This window comes from Aquarana catesbeiana, linkage group LG07, assembly GCF_042186555.1.
Source record: "Aquarana catesbeiana isolate 2022-GZ linkage group LG07, ASM4218655v1, whole genome shotgun sequence".
NCBI classification, from domain to species: Eukaryota; Metazoa; Chordata; class Amphibia; order Anura; family Ranidae; genus Aquarana; species Aquarana catesbeiana.
In genome coordinates, this window is record NC_133330.1 from 259,794,735 (window position 1) to 259,814,176 (window position 19,442).

General features: G+C 45.9%; 1 protein-coding gene across 2 annotated transcripts in view; it reads right to left on the minus strand.

Moving 5' to 3' along the window:
- The window catches only part of LOC141103550 (dimethylaniline monooxygenase [N-oxide-forming] 2-like), a 129,205-nt gene extending 109,978 nt beyond the window's left edge, over positions 1-19,227 (minus strand). The window contains exon 1 of one of the 2 annotated variants that reach the window (XM_073593252.1): positions 19,071-19,227. The gene's annotated coding sequence lies outside the window, so the exon portion shown is untranslated. The remainder of the gene's footprint in view (positions 1-19,070) is intronic. The other variant, XM_073593253.1, reaches the window with a different exon arrangement.
- Between the last annotated feature and the right edge of the window lie 215 nt (positions 19,228-19,442).

Genomic DNA, 19,442 nt, shown 5'->3' on the forward strand with positions numbered 1-19,442 from the left:
GAATCCCCCCTCTCTCTTCAGGGACACAAAACCACAGCAAGGAGTCCCCAACAGAATCAAACAACATACAATATATACATATATACACGACTGAGTCCGATTAGTACAGTTCAGACTGGATTTCTCATTCACCTCACAAAGAGTATTGTTCCATTGAAGATCCAGGGCCCATAATCAAAAGGCAACAGGCTTGCATTCAGTCCTCTCCAACAGCCTCTGTCCCAGCTAGGTCTGTCACACTCCCCACCCGAGATGCTTGTCCTCATCAACATGGGGTCAAGGTGCTTTGCCATGGGCAAGCATGTGGCCTGGATCAAGGGTCTGATATTAATTTTTGTGCTGACCTCAAAGGCTCTGGTATGGATTCCCTGGGGGACTGCACACATTTTTAAAAATGTTTTAATAAGTTTTAACAGAAAACTGGTGAAAGATGATATACAGTTAGATCCAACATAGGAGAAAAAAAATTGTAACAAGTTTGATAAACTATAAAATGGTAACCAATACAAACAAAACACAGTTCACCTTTACAACATAGAATAATAGCATCATAAATTGACAGTTCAGGCCTAATGTATTGAACTATGCGTAATGGTGATGGGGTAAGTCCAGTAGAAAAAGTACTGTAATGTAGAATCAAAAGGGTTTTGCCATATACAGTATCACCCTACATATAGTCTATGTGAAGTCCAGCAACTCCAAGAGGCCATAAACTTAGTCAGGTTTTCATTTTTCAAGGCATATAGACATCCAAGTGAACAATTTAATTCAGATCATTGAATACATCAGCGAAATTAGGTACATTTAGGGATTTCCAATTTTGCATAATATTAGGTTTACCCAAGAGAAGAAATGTTGAGATGTAGAAGAGCATATTCTGTCAATGGGGGTATTGGTGAAGAGGTAAACTCTGATATCAGTTTAAAAATTTGGTTACAGTATGATCAGACTAATACAAAAATGTATGTGAGCCTACAGCCTGCAGCGAAACTACTGATCCGCAATTGTGCCAGAAGTCCACTGAAGAATTAGGATACGATAAAAAATGGAAAGAGGGAAACCAAATATCACAACACCACATCCCGAATTTATATCAATTAAAGAAAATGGACTTGGAGGTAACTAACCTCGGGACTTTAATGGTGTATGTATATATGATAAGGGAATATCAATTGATCAATAATTTTGAATAAAACAGAATTTTAGTTAGACAATGTTTACAAGACATAAGACCAAATAGACTACAAAAAAATTCATAAAATCCAGTGACATATCACAAAAGAATACCACTTTTCTCAACATGTTTCGCTCCGTGGAGCTTCCTCAGGAGACTTAGCGCGTGGCATCATATTATACTAAAATTACAGAAACAAATAATCAAGTTTAGATACAAAAGGATCATGAACCAGATATAAATCATTTTCACTAGAGTAGAAAAAACATATAGCGAAATAGAAAATTTTACAGAAGGACATGAAAACAAACGAAGAGAATGACCATGAGGCTACTGAATAAAAATTAACCTTACCCATCTGATAATTTCAATAGGTATAACCCAAAGCTAGAAATCACAATCTAATAGAAATATATCCAATGGGTTGCCTCCCTTCAAGAACGAGCCTCAAAAAACATTTGGTGCACTCTTGGTTTTGGCTCTTAATCAATGTCCCAATACAATCAATTGATGTCCTCAATGCTCTCCTTGTGTCATTTTGCTATGTCTGCCCCATCAGCTATTTTCCAGCCCCTGTTACCCCTCCGGGGTTCCGATCCCTGGATTGGATCCATCCCATCCAGGTTCATGCTCTCCCGTTGGTTTCTGCCCTTTCCTACATTTTATGGGCATAGGATTTTCTAAAATGGCCATCATATGCCTGATGCGTGACCACTGATGCCGATTGTCTGACTGTGGGCACATGCGCAATGGCACTATATGTACGGCGCGGCGGTGACGTCAGATGCAGCCACGTCGGAGTACTATACAAACACAGGGAATTGTTTCCCCTTTTCCCCGTCACTTTCTGCCGGCTACACAGAGGGCAGGACGGGAGGTACTTTACTCTCCTGCTGGCCCCCCAAGCTTGTGTTCCAATCCTTATCAGGTATGTTGCATTATGTTTTGTCACCTACTGAACTTATTGGTTGTGACAGACCTAGCCGGGACAGAGGCTGTTGGAGAGGACTGGGTGCGAGCCTCTTGCCTTTTGATTATGGGCCCTGGATTTTCAATGGAACAATACTCTTTGTGAGGTGAATGAGAAATCCAGTCTGAACTGTACTAATCGGACTCAGTCGTGTATATATGTATATATTGTATGTTGCTTGATTCTGTTGGGGACTCCTTGCTGTGGATTTGTGTCCCTGAGGAGGGAGGGGGGATTCCTCCAGCAGCCCCCTGCTGATAAGACTGATTCATTCTGTTGGGACACATCCTGTGAGGAGATGCTGGTGTCATCAACTCCAACTACCTGTGTTTATGTTAATTGAATGAGCTGATCACATTGTCCTCTATACAATGTAGGAGACGGGACGACTCCTATTGAAGCTTCTGCTATTGTGAGGAAATGTCCTGTGATAATTAACTCAGTCTGGGCAATAGGTCATGTCTCAGTCACCTAGGCTGTATAAAGGATAAGTTAATTAGCTCATGTTAATTAGGTTAATTAGGTTACAGTTGTATTGTTAGAGGAGGTTCCAACGGCATAAAAAGTCTTGTAATTTTGATTCTAAATAAAGTGAGTTCATGTTAGCAACAAGCAAGTGTCGCCTTGTTTTGTGCTCAGAGAGGTTGGAATATCTGATATCTGTATACAGACTGGGAGGAAGTGGTATATGACGGAAGCACTCAAGCGAAGTGTGGGACGTTCCGTGACATTGATGGCAAGCAGCGGGAAAGCTTCCTGCAGTCTGGGACATCCAAACCTCCAACTGGATCCAAGATCAGCATAGCGGACTTCAGTCACCCCAGCAGAAATATGGACCTGGCATCAGAGTTCCCGGGGCTGCTGCGGATCATCCTTTCAACATACACCAGGACTGTGTCTAAGGATGAATACCTGGAGCTCAGGCAGCAGATTCGGGTGGGGCTCTGGATCGGAGCCCTCCAGCTTGCTGGTATAAAACAGAGCAAGTGCTTTCCATCCCAAGAGCAACGGGCCAGTGACCAACGGGCATTGCGGATGGCATTCCTGGGAGAGCGGCCCCAGGAGCAATGGGTGACTGAGTTGGACAGGCTGGTCCAGCAGGAGATAGAGCTCAACAATCCTTATCGGGCTCTGCAATTGCACGCAGAGGAGGGATATTTAGGGGAGACAACAGAATGCTCTCCGGAGGGATATGACTTTGGCGGCCCTGGATTGCTGTGGGAGAGCCTTACAGATCATTTTATGTTTGGCGATGAAGGGGAACCTGACCTTGAGGACCTGAGAAACTATAGAGAGTCTATGCTCGGTCTTGCAGGGGTCTCAGAGCTCAAACCTGATCTGGACCATTTGCTAAGGAAGGAACAGCATCTGGAAAGGGCATACAGGAAACTGCTAGAACAAGTTCAGCAGCATGCCAGAGAATCGGCAGTGGAAAATCCAGAGATTGCCGTTAACAAACCTGAAGTGCTGACCACAGGGTAGAGCTCTGCTAACCTCTGCCCAGAAATGATAGCATCTTCTGGGTTCCATGGACAGGAGATGGTGAACCTCTATCCCCAGACATCAGTTGCAGAGACATGGGATTTGATAGACTTTTCTGCTGAGGAAGAACAACCTGATGAGCCTCCAGCAGAAGAGCTGCTATCAGGGCCAAAGTTCACTGTGTTCTGCCCAGCACCAACAGTGGCTTCGGCCTTCTTGAGAGAAGAGGTAGTCGGCCTTTCTCCCACAACACTGACAGGAACATGTGATTTTCTGCCAGCAGCATCTATGGAGTTAAAACAAACTTCTCCAGCTGAAGATCTGGTAACTGAACAGAGGGTCCAAGACCTCTGTCCCACACTTTTACCACTTCCAGAGACTGGGGATTTAATAGACGTTTCTGTAGAGGAGGAACCACCTAGCAAACCCCCAGCAGAAGTGCTGGCAACCGGACAGAGGGTCCAAGACCTCTGCCCCACACCTGTGGCAGTTTCGGAGGCCCAGGGTGAGAAGGTGGCAATCACTTCCCAGCAGCAGATACAGGGGGAGAAGGGAGAGGAGGTGTGTGTTGTCCCTCCCCAACAGTTGGCCAGGGTGGAGGAAGCGGCCTTCCTTCCCCAGCAAAGATCAGTGCACCTGGGAGACAGTACCATAGACATGTCGTCCAAGCAACCAGATGAGGGAATGGAAAAGAAAGCAGCCGGCTCATCTGCCCAATGGCAGCTACACAGTTTGGGAGTGGAGGAAGCCAGCCTCTTGCCCCAACGGTTAGCCGGAGCGGAGGATGCGGAGTCCCCAGCAGAAGTGCTGGCAACAGGGCAGAGTGTTACCAACATCTGCCCAGCACCGGCAACAACTACAGAGTTCCAGGGAGGTGGGGCAGTCGGCCTCCCTCTCCAACAGTTAGCCGGAACAGATGGTGTGGGGTTTCCAGCAGAAGGGCTGGCAACAGGGCCGAGTACTGCTGGACTCTGCCCTCAACTAACAGGAGATGGATTTCCTGTGAAGGTGGATGGGACTTCAGTCTCCACCTGTATACTCCAGGGATGCTGGGCAGTCAGCTCAGATCCCCAACAGCATGACGGAGTGAGCGCAGTCCCCCTGTCTTCTCTCCAGCGGCAGAAAGGACTCCAGGGAGAAGGGCCAGTCCAGGCCTCTCCCCAGCGGCAGATATGTTCTCTGAGAGAGGCAGAGGTTGGCTGTGTGAGTCAACCCGTCTGGGGTCTCCTCCTGTGTTAGTCTCCTGCCGAAAGGGGAGAAATGTGACAGACCTAGAAGGGACAGAGGCTGTTGGAGAGGACTGGGTGCGAGCCTCTTGCCTTTTGATTATGGGCCCTGGATTTTCAATGGAACAATACTCTTTGTGAGGTGAATGAGAAATCCAGTCTGAACTGTACTAATTGGACTCAGTCGTGTATATATGTATATATTGTATGTTGCTTGGTTCTGTTGGGGACTCCTTGCTGTGGATTTGTGTCCCTGAAGAGGGAGGGGGATTCCTCCAGCAGGCCCCTGCTGATAAGACTGATTCATTCTGTTGGGACACATCCTGTGAGGAGATGCTGGTGTCATCAACTCCAACTACCTGTGTTTATGTTAATTGAATGAGCTGATCACATTGTCCTCTATACAATGTAGGAGACGGGACGACTCCTATTGGAGCTGCTGCTATTGTGAGGAAATGTCCTGTGATAATTAACTCAGTCTGGGCAATAGGTCATGTCTCAGTCACCTAGGCAGTATAAAGGATAAGTTAATTAGCTCATGTTAATTAGGTTAATTAGGTTACAGTTGTATTGTTAGAGGAGGTTCCAACGGCATATAAAGTCTTGTAATTTTGATTCTAAATAAAGTGAGTTCATGTTAGCAACAAGCAAGTGTCGCCTTGTTTTGTGCTCAGAGAGGTTGGAATATCTGATATCTGTATACAGACTGGGAGGAAGTGGTATATGACAGAAGCACTCAAGCGGAGTGTTGGACGTTCCGTGACATTGGTCATTTAATACTCTGGCATCTCTGTGTTTGAAACGTCAGTCCAGTAAGTTGTCAGATCTTTCATCATTGATTATTTATTGTTCCTTCAGGATTCCCCACTTGATATACTTTTCAGGATTTGGCTTGCTTCGGATGAACATTGTTTCTCCCTTTTTCAAGTCTTCCATATATCCAGTACATTGTGATTTTTACCCTGCACATCCCATCCCTGAAGTGAATTATTCCAGTCAACACTGTGGATGTGACTGCTAGACAGTATTGATTCTACTAATCAATGTCTTTAAGATCTGTCCCATATATACACATATACACACTTCTTTCTGATATATATATTCTTTATCAGCTATTGTATTTTTACTTACACTTTTTTGTTGGTCTTTTCCTTACCAGAAAAAACTCCCCAAATTGATCATCTTTGTATGTCTCTGCAAACGTTTTTTGAGGCTCGTTCTCGAAGGGAGGCAACCCATACAATATATTTCTAATAGATTGTGATTTCTAGCTTTGAGTTATACCTAATGAAATTATCAAATGGGTAAGGTTCATTTTTATTCAGTAGCCTCATGGTCATTCTCTTCGTTTGTTTTCATGTCCTTCTGTAAAATTTTCTATTTTGCTATATGTTTTTTCTACTCTAGTGAAAACAATTGATTTATATCTGATTCATGATCCTTTTGTATCTAAACTTGATTATTTGTTTCTGTAATTTTAGTATAATATGATGCCACACGCTAAGTCTCCCGAGGAAGCTCCACAGAGCGAAACATGTTGAGAAAATTGGTATTCTTTCGTGATATGTCACTGGATTTTATGATTTTTTTTGTATTCTATTTGGTCTTATGTCTTTTAAACATTGTCTACATAAAATTCTGTTTTATTCAAAATTATTGATCAATTGATATTCCCTTATCATTTATACATACACCATTAAAGTCCCGAGGTTAGTTACCTCAAAGTCCATTTTCTTTAATTGAAGAATTAGGATAGATTTTAGAGAGCTTGAAGGGGGTGATGTACCACCTATGCAATACTTTATGAAACAACTTCCAGTGGTCCCTTTTGGCAATATCCAAGTGGAATCAAGAAAGCTTAAGCCAAGATCTTTTTTTCCATTTCTACATAATTGTAGACTTGGTAAAAATGTGGAAGTTACTGTTTGTTTTGAAAAAGAGGAAGATTGTGCTCTGATAATGACTAAAAAACCTGAAGACATCACCCATAGGGTTCAGTGATCCACAGCCCCCCATCCATGCGTTCGGCTCCCTGATCTACATAAAGGGGCACTGGACTATGGATTCCAATGGGGGGTGTTTTTCTTTAAGCATGTGATTAGAGCCAGAGGCTCTAATAGGCTTCAAAGAAGGGTGGGCTCGGGGTGCAGAGCACTGTGTCTCGATCCCACCCAGTTGTGTGACAATACTGAATGAATATTCGCTATTTTAACATAAATCTCTGCCTCGCCATTTCCCGATTGGGTGGAATGTCAGGCAATTCTATTGGACCCCTAGCACCTAGGAGGAGGAGAGAGGAGACGCATGGCGGCTTGCACGGTGGAAGTCGCCATGCTGGAGGAGAGGACACCCAAGCCACTGCCCGCAGCCTGCCAGCCACCACATAAATAGGGTTCACCATGCTCAGAGACATCAGAGCCGCTGCCTGCAGCCCGCCACCTAGATGGGGTAAGTGCTGGACCGACTGGCAAACGAGGGGGGGTAGTGCTGCCGCCCCCCTAAAAAAACCCACCAGGCACCAATTGTGGTCCATTTGTTGTCGGTGCTCCCTCTTCTCCCATGCATTCACACTGGCTGACACGGGAGATCCGGTCCGGACTGGAGTGGGCTGAATATAGACAAGTATACAGATCTTTCTTATACAGGTTAGCTAGTTAGTTGTTAGGACTAGGGATGAGCTTCGTGTTCGAGTCGAACCCATGTTCGACTCGAACATCGGCTGTTCGATCGTTCGCCGAATTGCGAACGATATGGGCCGTTCGCGCCAAATTCGTGTGGCGCGTCACGGCCCATAATTCACTGCGGCATTGCAGTGCATTGCTTGCTGATGATTGGCCAAGCATGCACTATGACCCGCATGCTTGGCCAATCACAGCGCCGCCTTAACAGAGAGCCATAATTGGCCAAAGCCAAGGAGGCTTTGGCCAATTATGGCTCAGGGGATTTAGTACACGCCCCACACTATATAAGGCCGCCTGCACGGCGGCCCTGTGCAGTGTGTTCCGGTGTGCTTAGAGAGAGAGAGAGAGACAGTGTCATTTCATTTGAGTTAGCTAGATTAGGCAGGACAGTCAGTCAGTTAGCTGCACTTAAAGTGTATTGTGTATATATATGCATCCCAGGTGTTGCATATATATATATATATATATATATATATATACACTGTATTCAGTTTAGCTAGATCCGTTCCTGTTATCTTCTAGACTATTTACATTTAGTGCAGTGCGTCCTGCTCACAGTGTTCAGCTAGATCCGTTCCTGTTATATTCCTACTGACAGGCAGGCTTGTCTTGTTACAGTATTTTGAAGAAAATTACTGGTGTTCTTTTGATCCTATTAGTACCACAGTCAGGCAGCTAGACTATTTACATTTAGTGCAGTGCGTCCTGCTCACAGTGTTCAGCTAGATCCGTTCCTGTTATCTTCTTACTGACAGGCAGGCTTGTCTTGTTACAGTATTTTAAAGAAAATTACTGGTGTTCTTTTGATCCTATTAGTACCACAGTCAGGCAGCTAGACTATTTACAGTTAGTGCAGTGCGTCCTGCCCACAGTGTTCTGCTAAACCTAAAAGTAAGTGGGGTGCGTCCTGCTCACAGTGTTCAGCTAAACCTACAAGTTAGTGGGGTGCGTCCACCTCACAGTGTTCAGCTAAACCTACAAGCTAGTGGGGTGCGTCCTGCTCACAGTGTTCAGCTAGATCCGTTTCTGTTATCTTCTTACTAACAGGCAGGCTTGTCTTGTTACAGTAAATACAGCTACCTGAAGAAAATTGCTGGTGTTCTTTTGATCCTATTAGTACCACAGTCAGGCAGCTAGACTATTTACAGTTAGTGCAGTGCGTCCTGCTCACAGTGTTCTGCTAAACCTACAAGTTAGTGGGGTGCGTCCTGCTCACAGTGTTCAGCTAAACCTACAAGTTAGTGGGGTGCGTCCACCTCACAGTGTTCAGCTAAACCTACAAGCTAGTGGGGTGCGTCCTGCTCACAGTGTTCAGCTAGATCCGTTTCTGTTATCTTCTTACTGACAGGCAGGCTTGTCTTGTTACAGTAAATACAGCTACCTGAAGAAAATTGCTGGTGTTCTTTTGATCCTATTAGTACCACAGTCAGGCAGCTAGACTATTTACAGTTAGTGCAGTGCGTCCTGCTCACAGTGTTCTGCTAAACCTACAAGTTAGTGGGGTGCGTCCTGCTCACAGTGTTCAGCTAAACCTACAAGTTAGTGGGGTGCGTCCACCTCACAGTGTTCAGCTAAACCTACAAGCTAGTGGGGTGCGTCCTGCTCACAGTGTTCAGCTAGATCCGTTTCTGTTATCTTCTTACTGACAGGCAGGCTTGTCTTGTTACAGTAAATACAGCTACCTGAAGAAAATTGCTGGTGTTCTTTTGATCCTATTAGTACCACAGTCAGGCAGCTAGACTATTTACAGTTAGTGCAGTGCGTCCTGCTCACAGTGTTCTGCTAAACCTACAAGTTAGTGGGGTGCGTCCTGCTCACAGTGTTCAGCTAAACCTACAAGTTAGTGGGGTGCGTCCACCTCACAGTGTTCAGCTAAACCTACAAGCTAGTGGGGTGCGTCCTGCTCACAGTGTTCAGCTAGATCCGTTCCTGTTATCTTCTTACTGACAGGCAGGCTTGTCTTGTTACAGTAAATACAGCTACCTGAAGAAAATTGCTGGTGTTCTTTTGATCCTATTAGTACCACAGTCAGGCAGCTAGACTATTTACAGTTAGTGCAGTGCGTCCTGCTCACAGTGTTCTGCTAAACCTACAAGTTAGTGGGGTGCGTCCTGCTCACAGTGTTCAGCTAAACCTACAAGTTAGTGGGGTGCGTCCACCTCACAGTGTTCAGCTAAACCTACAAGCTAGTGGGGTGCGTCCTGCTCACAGTGTTCAGCTAGATCCGTTCCTGTTATCTTCTTACTGACAGGCAGGCTTGTCTTGTTACAGTATTTTAAAGAAAATTGCTGGTGTTCTTTTGATCCTATTAGTACCACAGTCAGGCAGCTAGACTATTTACAGTTAGTGCAGTGCGTCCTGCTCACAGCGTTCTGCTAAACCTACAAGTTAGTGGGGTGCGCCCTGCTCACAGTGTTCAGCTAAACCTACAAGTTAGTGGGGTGCGTCCACCTCACAGTGTTCAGCTAAAGCTACCTGTAGAAGGTTGGTGGTGTTCTCATACTACAGGCAGGCAGTTGATTTTGCTAGCTGCAGTATCAGTACATATATATATATATATATATATATATATATATATCCCAGCTTAGTGCAGCTACAGGCCATTAGTATGTCTGGAAGGCCAAGAAGGAGAGGCAGACAGTCACAAGCCAATAAGAGAGGGCAAGCAGGCTCTGTGTCTAGTGCTGGTCGTGGAGACGGTGCTTGGCCTTTTTTTTGGCAGCTGGCCGTGTTGAGCCGCAACATGCGGAAGACTTGGTCGAGTGGATGACCAAGCCGTCCTCATCCTCCTCATCCTCTCTCACCCATGCCCAGGGTACTTTGTCTGGCAAAGCAGCGGCCTCTTCCCTTGGCTCAATGTCATCAGTGACTCCTTCCCTAGCTCCACCATGTCCTCCTGAGGAGTCCCTCGAACTGTTTGACCACAGTGTTGGGTACATGCTCCAGGAGGATGCCCAGCGTTTGGAAGGCTCTGATGATGATACTGAGCTCGATGAAGGCAGTAACACGAGCACGGACAGAGGGGGTGCCCAAGAAGGACAGCAATCTGGCAGTCATGCTCCCCCTGCTGCAGCATACTGCCAGGTTTGCTCCAGTGATGAGGAGGGAGGGGATAATGAGGTCACTGACTCAACGTGGGTGCCTGATAGGAGAGAGGAGGAGGAGGAGGAGGAGGAGGCGGCACATCACCAACGAGGCAGGATGCCCTCCAGGGGCCAGCCTAAGGGCAGCACATTGACTGCATCACACCCCAAAGCTCCACATGTGCAGGGCGCTGCAGTCTCTGCGCGTTATTCAAAAAGTTCTTTGGTGTGGGCCTTTTTTGAGACGAGTGCATCAGATCGCACCGCTGCTATTTGCAACATATGTCTCAAGCGTATCTCGCGTGGCCAAAACATCTCCCGCTTGGGTACCACATGCTTGACCAGACATATGTTGACCTGCCATGCAGTTCGTTGGCAAGCGTATCTAAAAGACCCACACCAAAGAACAAAGAGGACCTCTGCTTGCTCCTCATCAGCTGAGATTTCCAACCCCACTAGACCTTCAGTCCTCTCTGAGACCTGCACTGAGAGGAATGAAGGTGTAGAATTAGGTGTGTCACAGCCACGTACTTGTGGGCAATCTGATTTTGGTACACCGACGTCAGATTGTACCAGGCAAATTTCCCTGCCCCAGCTGCTGCACCGCCGAAAGAAGTTTGCTCCCAGTCATCCACATGCCCAACGGTTGAATGCTAGCTTGGCAAAATTGCTAGCACTTCAACTGCTGCCTTTTCAGTTGGTAGACTCTGCCCCCTTCCGTGAGTTTGTGGAATGTGCGGTTCCTCAGTGGCAGGTACCCAAACGCCACTTTTTCTCACGGAAGGCAATTCCGGCTCTCTACCAGCATGTGGAAGGCAATGTCCATGCCTCGCTGGACAGGGCGGACAGCGGTAAGGTGCATATTACCGCTGACTCATGGTCCAGCAGGCATGGACAGGGACGTTACCCAAGTTTCACGGCGCATTGGGTGACTCTGCTGGCAGCTGGGAAGGATGCAGGACAAGGTGCAGTAGTGTTGGAGGTTGTTCCGCCACCACGCCTCCAAAATGCTAATGATTGTGACACACCTCTCTCCTCCACTCCCTCCTCTTCTTCTTCCTCCATGGCCTCTTCCTCGGAACCAGCGGTGCTCCGTAGTCGTTCAAGGGGCTACGCAAGTACGCAGGCCAAAAGATGCCATGCGGTGCTTGAGCTGGTGTGCTTGGGGGACAGGAGCCACACTGGGGCAGAGGTTCTGTCAGCTCTGCAGGGGCAGGTTCAGAGGTGGTTGACGCCACGCCAACTTAAGGCAGGAATGGTGGTTTGCAACAATGGCACCAACCTCCTCTCTGCCCTCCGACAGGGACAAATGACCCATGTGCCCTGTTTGGCTCACGTCCTTAACTTGGTGGTGCAGCGGTTCTTGGGCAGGTACCCGGGCTTACAGGATGTCCTGAGGCAGGCCAGGAAAGTCTGTGTGCATTTCCGCCGGTCATATAATGCCAGTGCTCGGCTGACGGACCTCCAAAAGGAGTTTAACCTGCCCAAGAACTGCCTAATCTGTGACATGCCCACCAGGTGGAACTCAACGTTGGCCATGCTGCAGCGGCTGCACACGCAGCAGAGGGCCATCAATGAGTACCTGTGCGACTATGGCACCAGGACAGGGTCAGGGGAGCTTGGTTTTTTTTCCCCACGCCAGTGGGCCATGATCAGGGATGCATGCACTGTCCTGTCACCATTTGAGGAGGCCACGAGGATGGTGAGCAGTGACAGTGCATGCATCAGTGACACTGTCCCCCTTGTCCACCTGTTGGAGCACACGCTGCGTGGAATAATGGACAGGGCACTTGAGGCAGAACAGAGGCAGGAAGAGGAGGACTTCCTTAGCTCTCAAGGCCCCCTTTATCCAGACAGTGTTCCTGCGTGCCCGCCGATCACACAGGAAGAGGACGAGGAGGAAGAGGAGGAGGAGGAGGAGGAAGATTGTGTCAGTATGGAGGTGGAGCCTGGCACTCAGCATCAGCAGCAGTCTTTAAGGGATCAGTCCCAAGAAACACATGGACTTGTACGTGGCTGGGAGGAGGTGGCTGCGGACCATGTCGTCCTTAGTGACCCAGAGGACTCCGGACCGAATGCCTCAGCAAACCTACGCTGCATGGCCTCCCTGATCCTGCAAAGCCTGCGTAAGGATCCTCGTATTCGTGGTATCAAGGAGAAGGACCAATACTGGCTGGCAACCCTCCTTGATCCACGTTACAAGGGTAAGGTTGCGGACCTTATCTTGCCATCGCAGAGGGAGCAGAGGATGAAACATCTTCGGGAGGCCTTGCAGAAAGGTCTGTGCAACGCGTTCCCAGAGACTGGGAGGTTACAAACTCCTGTTTCTGGACAACGTGTTGCTGAGGCTTCGGTCAGTCAAAGAAGGAGCGGTGGAGAAGGTGGCCGTCTGACCGATGCGTTCAGACAATTTTTTGGTCCGCAGCCCCAAGGTATGATCGGTTCCAGCAACCATCGCCAGCGTCTGTTTTACATGGTGCAGGAATACCTAGGGGCAAGATCAGACTTGGACACCTTTCCCACCGAAAATCCTCTGGGTTACTGGGTCTTGAGGATGGATCACTGGCCAGAGCTTGCACAGTATGCAATTGAGCTACTGGCCTGTCCTGCATCCAGCGTTCTTTCGGAACGCACATTCAGTGCTGCTGGAGGCGTGGTAACCGATCACAGGGTGCGTCTGTCCACTGACTCGGTCAATCGTCTGACCTTCATAAAAATGAATGAGTCTTGGATCACCACCAGCTACCAAGCACCTGATGCTGATGTAACCGAATAATTTTTTTTGAAATCTCAGATCCCTTCAAAGACTGCCTATGCTGATGCTGAGTGACTATCCCTGAGTAATTATCCTCTTCCTCCTCAATCATCACGCTGATAGCTTGTAAGAACATTTTTGGTTCTGGGTGCCACCACCAGTGCCTAAGGCACAATTTTTCAGCCCCTGTTTAACAGGGGCGTGTAATTACGATTTTTGATGTAATACTTTGCAGCAGGGCTTGTTCCTGCATTCCAACTAGAGTGTCTGTGAGGGGTTGCAGTGTTGTGGCACCAGCACCAGTGCCTAAGGCCCAATTTTTCAGCCCTTGTTTAACAGGGGCGTGTAATTACAATTTTTGATGCAATACTTTGCAGCAGGGCTCGTTCCTGCATTCCAACTAGAGTGTCTGTGAGGGGTTGCAGTGTTGTGGCACCAGCACCAGTGCCTAAGGCCTAATTTTTCAGCTCCTGTTCAACAGGGGCATGTAATTACAATTCTTGATCTAATATTTCACAGCAGAGCCCTGTGAGGGCTTACAGTGTTGTGGCCACAGCAACACCTAAGGCCCAAATTTCTGCAGAGTATATAGGGCAGGACCCTACTTTCAAACAACTAACTTACAAACAACTCCTACTTGCAAACGGAAGGAGACAACAGGAAGTGAAATCTACCCCTAGGAAGGGAAATTCTCTCCTGTAAGAGTTAATATGGGAAAAACATTTCTCCTTTCCACTGATGCTTTCCAATCCATTGTGACAAAAAGTGAGGTGAAATCTTCTGAAGAGGAGGAAAGACAGCAAAACAAATGTCACAGGGGTGATAACCCTTTCCTATGTTTTCCAAAAAGCTTAAAAAAGATTTTTTGGCTGGAGCTAAACACGTTAAAAATGTACCCGTTCAAAATTACAAAGAGATTCTACTTAACAACAAACCTACAGCCTGTATACTGCTGTTCAGAGTATATAGGGCCTGGTGGCCCCACACCTTTCCTTATTTTAATTTGGGTGCGGGGTTCCCCTTAATATCCATACAAGACCCAAAGGGCCTGGTAATGGACTGGGGGGTACCCATGCCGTTTGTCTCACTGATTTTCATCCATATTGCCAGGACCCGACATTACATTAAACCCGCAAGCAGTTTTAAATGAGATTTTTTCCTTTAAAAATTACATTTGGTGCAGGGACTGTTCTAAACACGGGAAACACGCGTCACTTTACAGGCATACTATAGACACCCCTCAGGTACGATATTTAAAGGAATATTTCACTTTTTTTTTTTTACTTTAAGCATCATTAAAATCACTGCTCCCGAAAAAACGGCCGTTTTTAAAAGTTTTTTTGCATTGATACATGTCCCCTTGGGTAGGACCCGGGTCCCCAAACCCTTTTTAGGACAATACCATGCAAATTAGCCTTTAAAATGAGCACTTTTGATTTCGAACGTTCGAGTCCCATAGACGTCAATGGGGTTCTAACGTTCGTGCAAACTTTCGGTCCGTTCGCAGGTTCTGGTGCGAACCGAACCGGGGGGTGTTCGGCTCATCCCTAGTTAGGACGAGGTAGATGAAAGTTTTAAGAGTAGTTACGTTTTAGCCCCGAATTCCAATTAAGGTTTGTTGGATGAAAAATGTATTAGGCTGCTAGAGTGCAAAATAGATAAATGGATGAGACAGTAGATACAGTAAGCCACAGATACCAGGGTGCCTTGACGAGGCTCTGTGGCTTACGCATGCATTTGCAAACGTGAGCAGACTAAACCTTTGCTTTTAATGCATACTGTTAGACAGGTTATTTGGTTGTCTGCAGGCTGGTGGTAAGTTAAGCTTGGTTTTTCCCTTGGATTTATCCTTGGCCTTGTTTTTACCTGTTTTTAGCCTTCCAATGCTTCTTACTGCGATAGCCAGCTAAAGATGGGAGCAAATGGCATCTTTTTTGTATCACAGTATAGTCATCATTGCAATTGCGCTAAAGATTAAACTAGAATAATTGTATTCAATTTAAAATCCCTGCTTAACCACTCATTGTGACATGAAATGCTCACTTAGAAATAGGCAGCTACAACCATGGCAATGTGTGTTAAGCTTCAGTGAATTCACATGCACTTTGAGACAGGGTGGGGTCAGGCAGGGGCGGATCCGGAAGGGGGGCAATAGGACAATTGCTCCCACGAGAAAATATTACAGACTCCGAGGCTGAGCGCGGTAACCAGAGCCATGGTCGGGACAATTCACAGCCATTCTCAGCATGAATTACTGCTCAGTCACATCGGGACTGCACTCTCCGCCCCGGTACCCCCCCAGCAGTTTTTCAGCCTCTCTCCTGGAGGCTGCTGCTTGAGTGGTCGAGATGGGGATGTGCCTGTACCCCGAGATCGTGCCCATCTGGCATACTGCTACTACATACTACTGACCTCTGTAAACTGCCCTACATACTACTGACTCCTGTACACTGCCCTACATACTACTGGCCTCTGTACACTGCCCTACATACTACTGACCTCTGTACACTGCCCTATATTCTACTGACCTCTGTACATTGCCCTACATACTACTGACCTCTGTACACTGCCCTACATACTACTGACCACTGTACACTGCCCTACATACTACTGACCCCTGTACACTGCCCTACATACTACTGACCTCTGTACACTGCCCTACATACTACTGACCCCTGTACACTGCCCTACATACTACTGACCCCTGTACACTGCCCTACATACTACTGACCCCTGTACACTGCCCTACATACTACTGACCTCTGTAAACTGCCCTACATACTACTGACTCCTGTACATTCTACTGACCTTTGTACACTGCCCTACATAATACTGACCTCTGTACACTGCCCTACATACTACTGACCTCTGTACACTGTCCTACATACTACTGACCTCTGTACACTGCCCTACATACTACTGACCGCTGTACACTGCCCTATATACTACCGACCTCTGTACACTGTATTATAAATTAAATTCAGTTTCGTAAGCAACACCTTATTTTCTGGCAGTGCCCCTCCCGAGACTAGACTCTGGATCTGACCCTGGGTGGGGTAGCCAAAAATCAAAGCCAGTAACATTAACAATTGACTCATTGTTTGAACATGTTTAAAATAAACTATGTGAATTATTTAAGCATTAACAAATTAAAATATATATACATACATTTATACACACAGCGCTACTATGTTTTAGCAACAACATACATTACAAACGACATTCATGTTTTAACACATAAACATGAATTACTGCTCAGTCACATCGGGACTGCACTCTCCACCCCAGTACCCCCCAGCAGTTTTTCAGCCTCTCTCCTGCAGGCTGCTGCTTGAGTGGTCGAGATGGGGATGTGCCTGTACCCTGAGATCGTGCCCACCTGGCATACTACTACTACATACTACTGACCTCTGTAAACTGCCCTACATACTACTGACTCCTGTACACTGCCCTACATACTACTGACCTCTGTACACTACCCTACATACTACTGACCTCTGTACACTGCCCTATATTCTACTGACCTCTGTACACTGCCCTACATACTACTGACCTCTGTACTTTGCTCTACATACTACTGACCTCTGTACACTGCCCTACATACTACTGACCACTGTACACTGCCCTACATACTACTGACCCCTTACACTGCCCTACATACTAATGACCTCTGTACACTGCCCTACATACTACTGACCTCTGTACACTGCCCTACATACTACTGACCTCTGTACACTGCCCTACATACTACTGACCCCTGTACACTGCCCTACATACTACTGACCCCTGTACACTGCCCTACATACTACTGACCCCTGTACACTGCCCTACATACTACTGACCTCTGTACACTGCCCTACATACTACTGACCTCTGTAAACTGCCCTACATACTACTGACCCCTGTACACTGCCCTACATACTACCGACCTCTGTACACTGTATTATAAATTAAATTCAGTTTCGTAAGCAACACCTTATTTTCTGGCAGTGCCCCTCCCGAGACTAGACTCTGGATCTGACCCTGGGTGGGGTAGCCAAAAATCAAAGCCAGTAACATTAACAATTGACTCATTGTTTGAACATGTTTAAAATAAACTATGTGACTTATTTAAGCATTAACAAATTAAAATATATATACATACATTTATACACACAGTGCTACTATGTTTTAGCAACAACATACATTACAAACGACATTCATGTTTTAACACATAAACATGAATTACTGCTCAGTCACATCGGGACTGCACTCTCCACCCCAGTACCCCCCCAGCAGTTTTTCAGCCTCTCTCCTGCAGGCTGCTGCTTGAGTGGTCGAGATGGGGATGTGCCTGTACCCTGAGATCGTGCCCACCTGGCATACTAATACTACATACTACTGACCTCTGTAAACTGCCCTACATACTACTGACTCCTGTACACTGCCCTACATACTACTGACCTCTGTACACTACCCTACATACTACTGACCTCTGTACACTGCCCTATATTCTACTGACCTCTGTACACTGCCCTACATACTACTGACCTCTGTACATTGCCCTACATACTACTGACCTCTGTACACTGCCCTATATTCTACTGACCTCTGTACACTGCCCTACATACTACTGACCTCTGTACATTGCCCTACATACTACTGACCTCTGTACACTGCCCTACATACTACTGACCACTGTACACTGCCCTACATACTACTGACCCCTTACACTGCCCTACATACTACTGACCTCTGAACACTGCCCTACATACTACTGACCCCTTACACTGCCCTACATACTACTGACCTCTGTACACTGCCCTACATACTACTGACCTCTGTACACTGCCCTACATACAACTGACCCCTTTACACTGCCCTACATACTACTGACCCCTGTACACTGCCCTACATACTACTGACCTCTGCACACCGCCCTACATACTACTGACCTCTGTAAACTGCCCTACATACTACTGACTCCTGTACATTCTACTGACCTTTGTACACTGCCCTACATAATACTGACCTCTGTACACTGCCCTATATACTACTGACCTCTGTACACTGTCCTACATACTACTGACCTCTGTACCCTGCCCTACATACTACTGACCGCTGTACACTGCCCTACATACTACTGACCGCTGTACACTGTATTATACATTAAATTCAGTTTCCTAAGCAACACCTTATTTTCTGGCAGTGCCCCTCCCGAGACTAGACTCTGGATCTGACCCTGGGTGGGGTAGCCAAAAATCAAAGTCAGTAACATTATCAATTGACTCATTGTTTGAACATGTTTAAAATAAACTATGTGAATTATTTAAGCATTAACAAATTAAAATATACATTATACATACATTTATACACACAGTGCTACTATGTTTTAGCAACAACATACATTACAAACGACATTCATGTTTTAACATATAAGCAAACAGGATCCGATTTTTATCTTTAACTATTTTCTAGCAAATTAATTTGTTTTACACTTCCATATATTGACAAAATATAAAATACATAAATACTAAATGACAAGTTTTAGCAAATACTGGGCATATAAAAGTCATTAAGATCAAATAAAATGATTCAGCTAAATCATAACAATGTTTATAGGACTGTAAAATAACATTAAATATCACAATAATAATTACATATTTAAAATATAGTTTCTCTTATAGTTTGCTAACTGGATATGTTCTACAGAGACTTACTTGATGCAGCTGTAGATGTCACTTTAATGCAGATTCCAGCCAGGTCAGTATCACTTCAAGTGAAATTTACTGATTCTCATTTGAATGTCTTGTTCTGCTCCTCCCTCAAAGATAAAGACCTGAAATATGGGTGTGCTGAAAAAGACAGGAGGAAGGGGCAGTAAATCAGTATCTAATGTGGTTTTAAATCTGTAATGTTTTACTATTTTCTTAAAGTTTAGTATTATTCTTATTAGCTAAGTCCAAGCTTTCAAATGTAAATAAAGTAATGATTAGCAGAACAGTGCTGTTTGTAATTGGCATTGATTAGCACAACAATCAATGAAAAAGTCCAATACAAATATTTCCTAATGAAGAGAAGAGTTAAAGAAT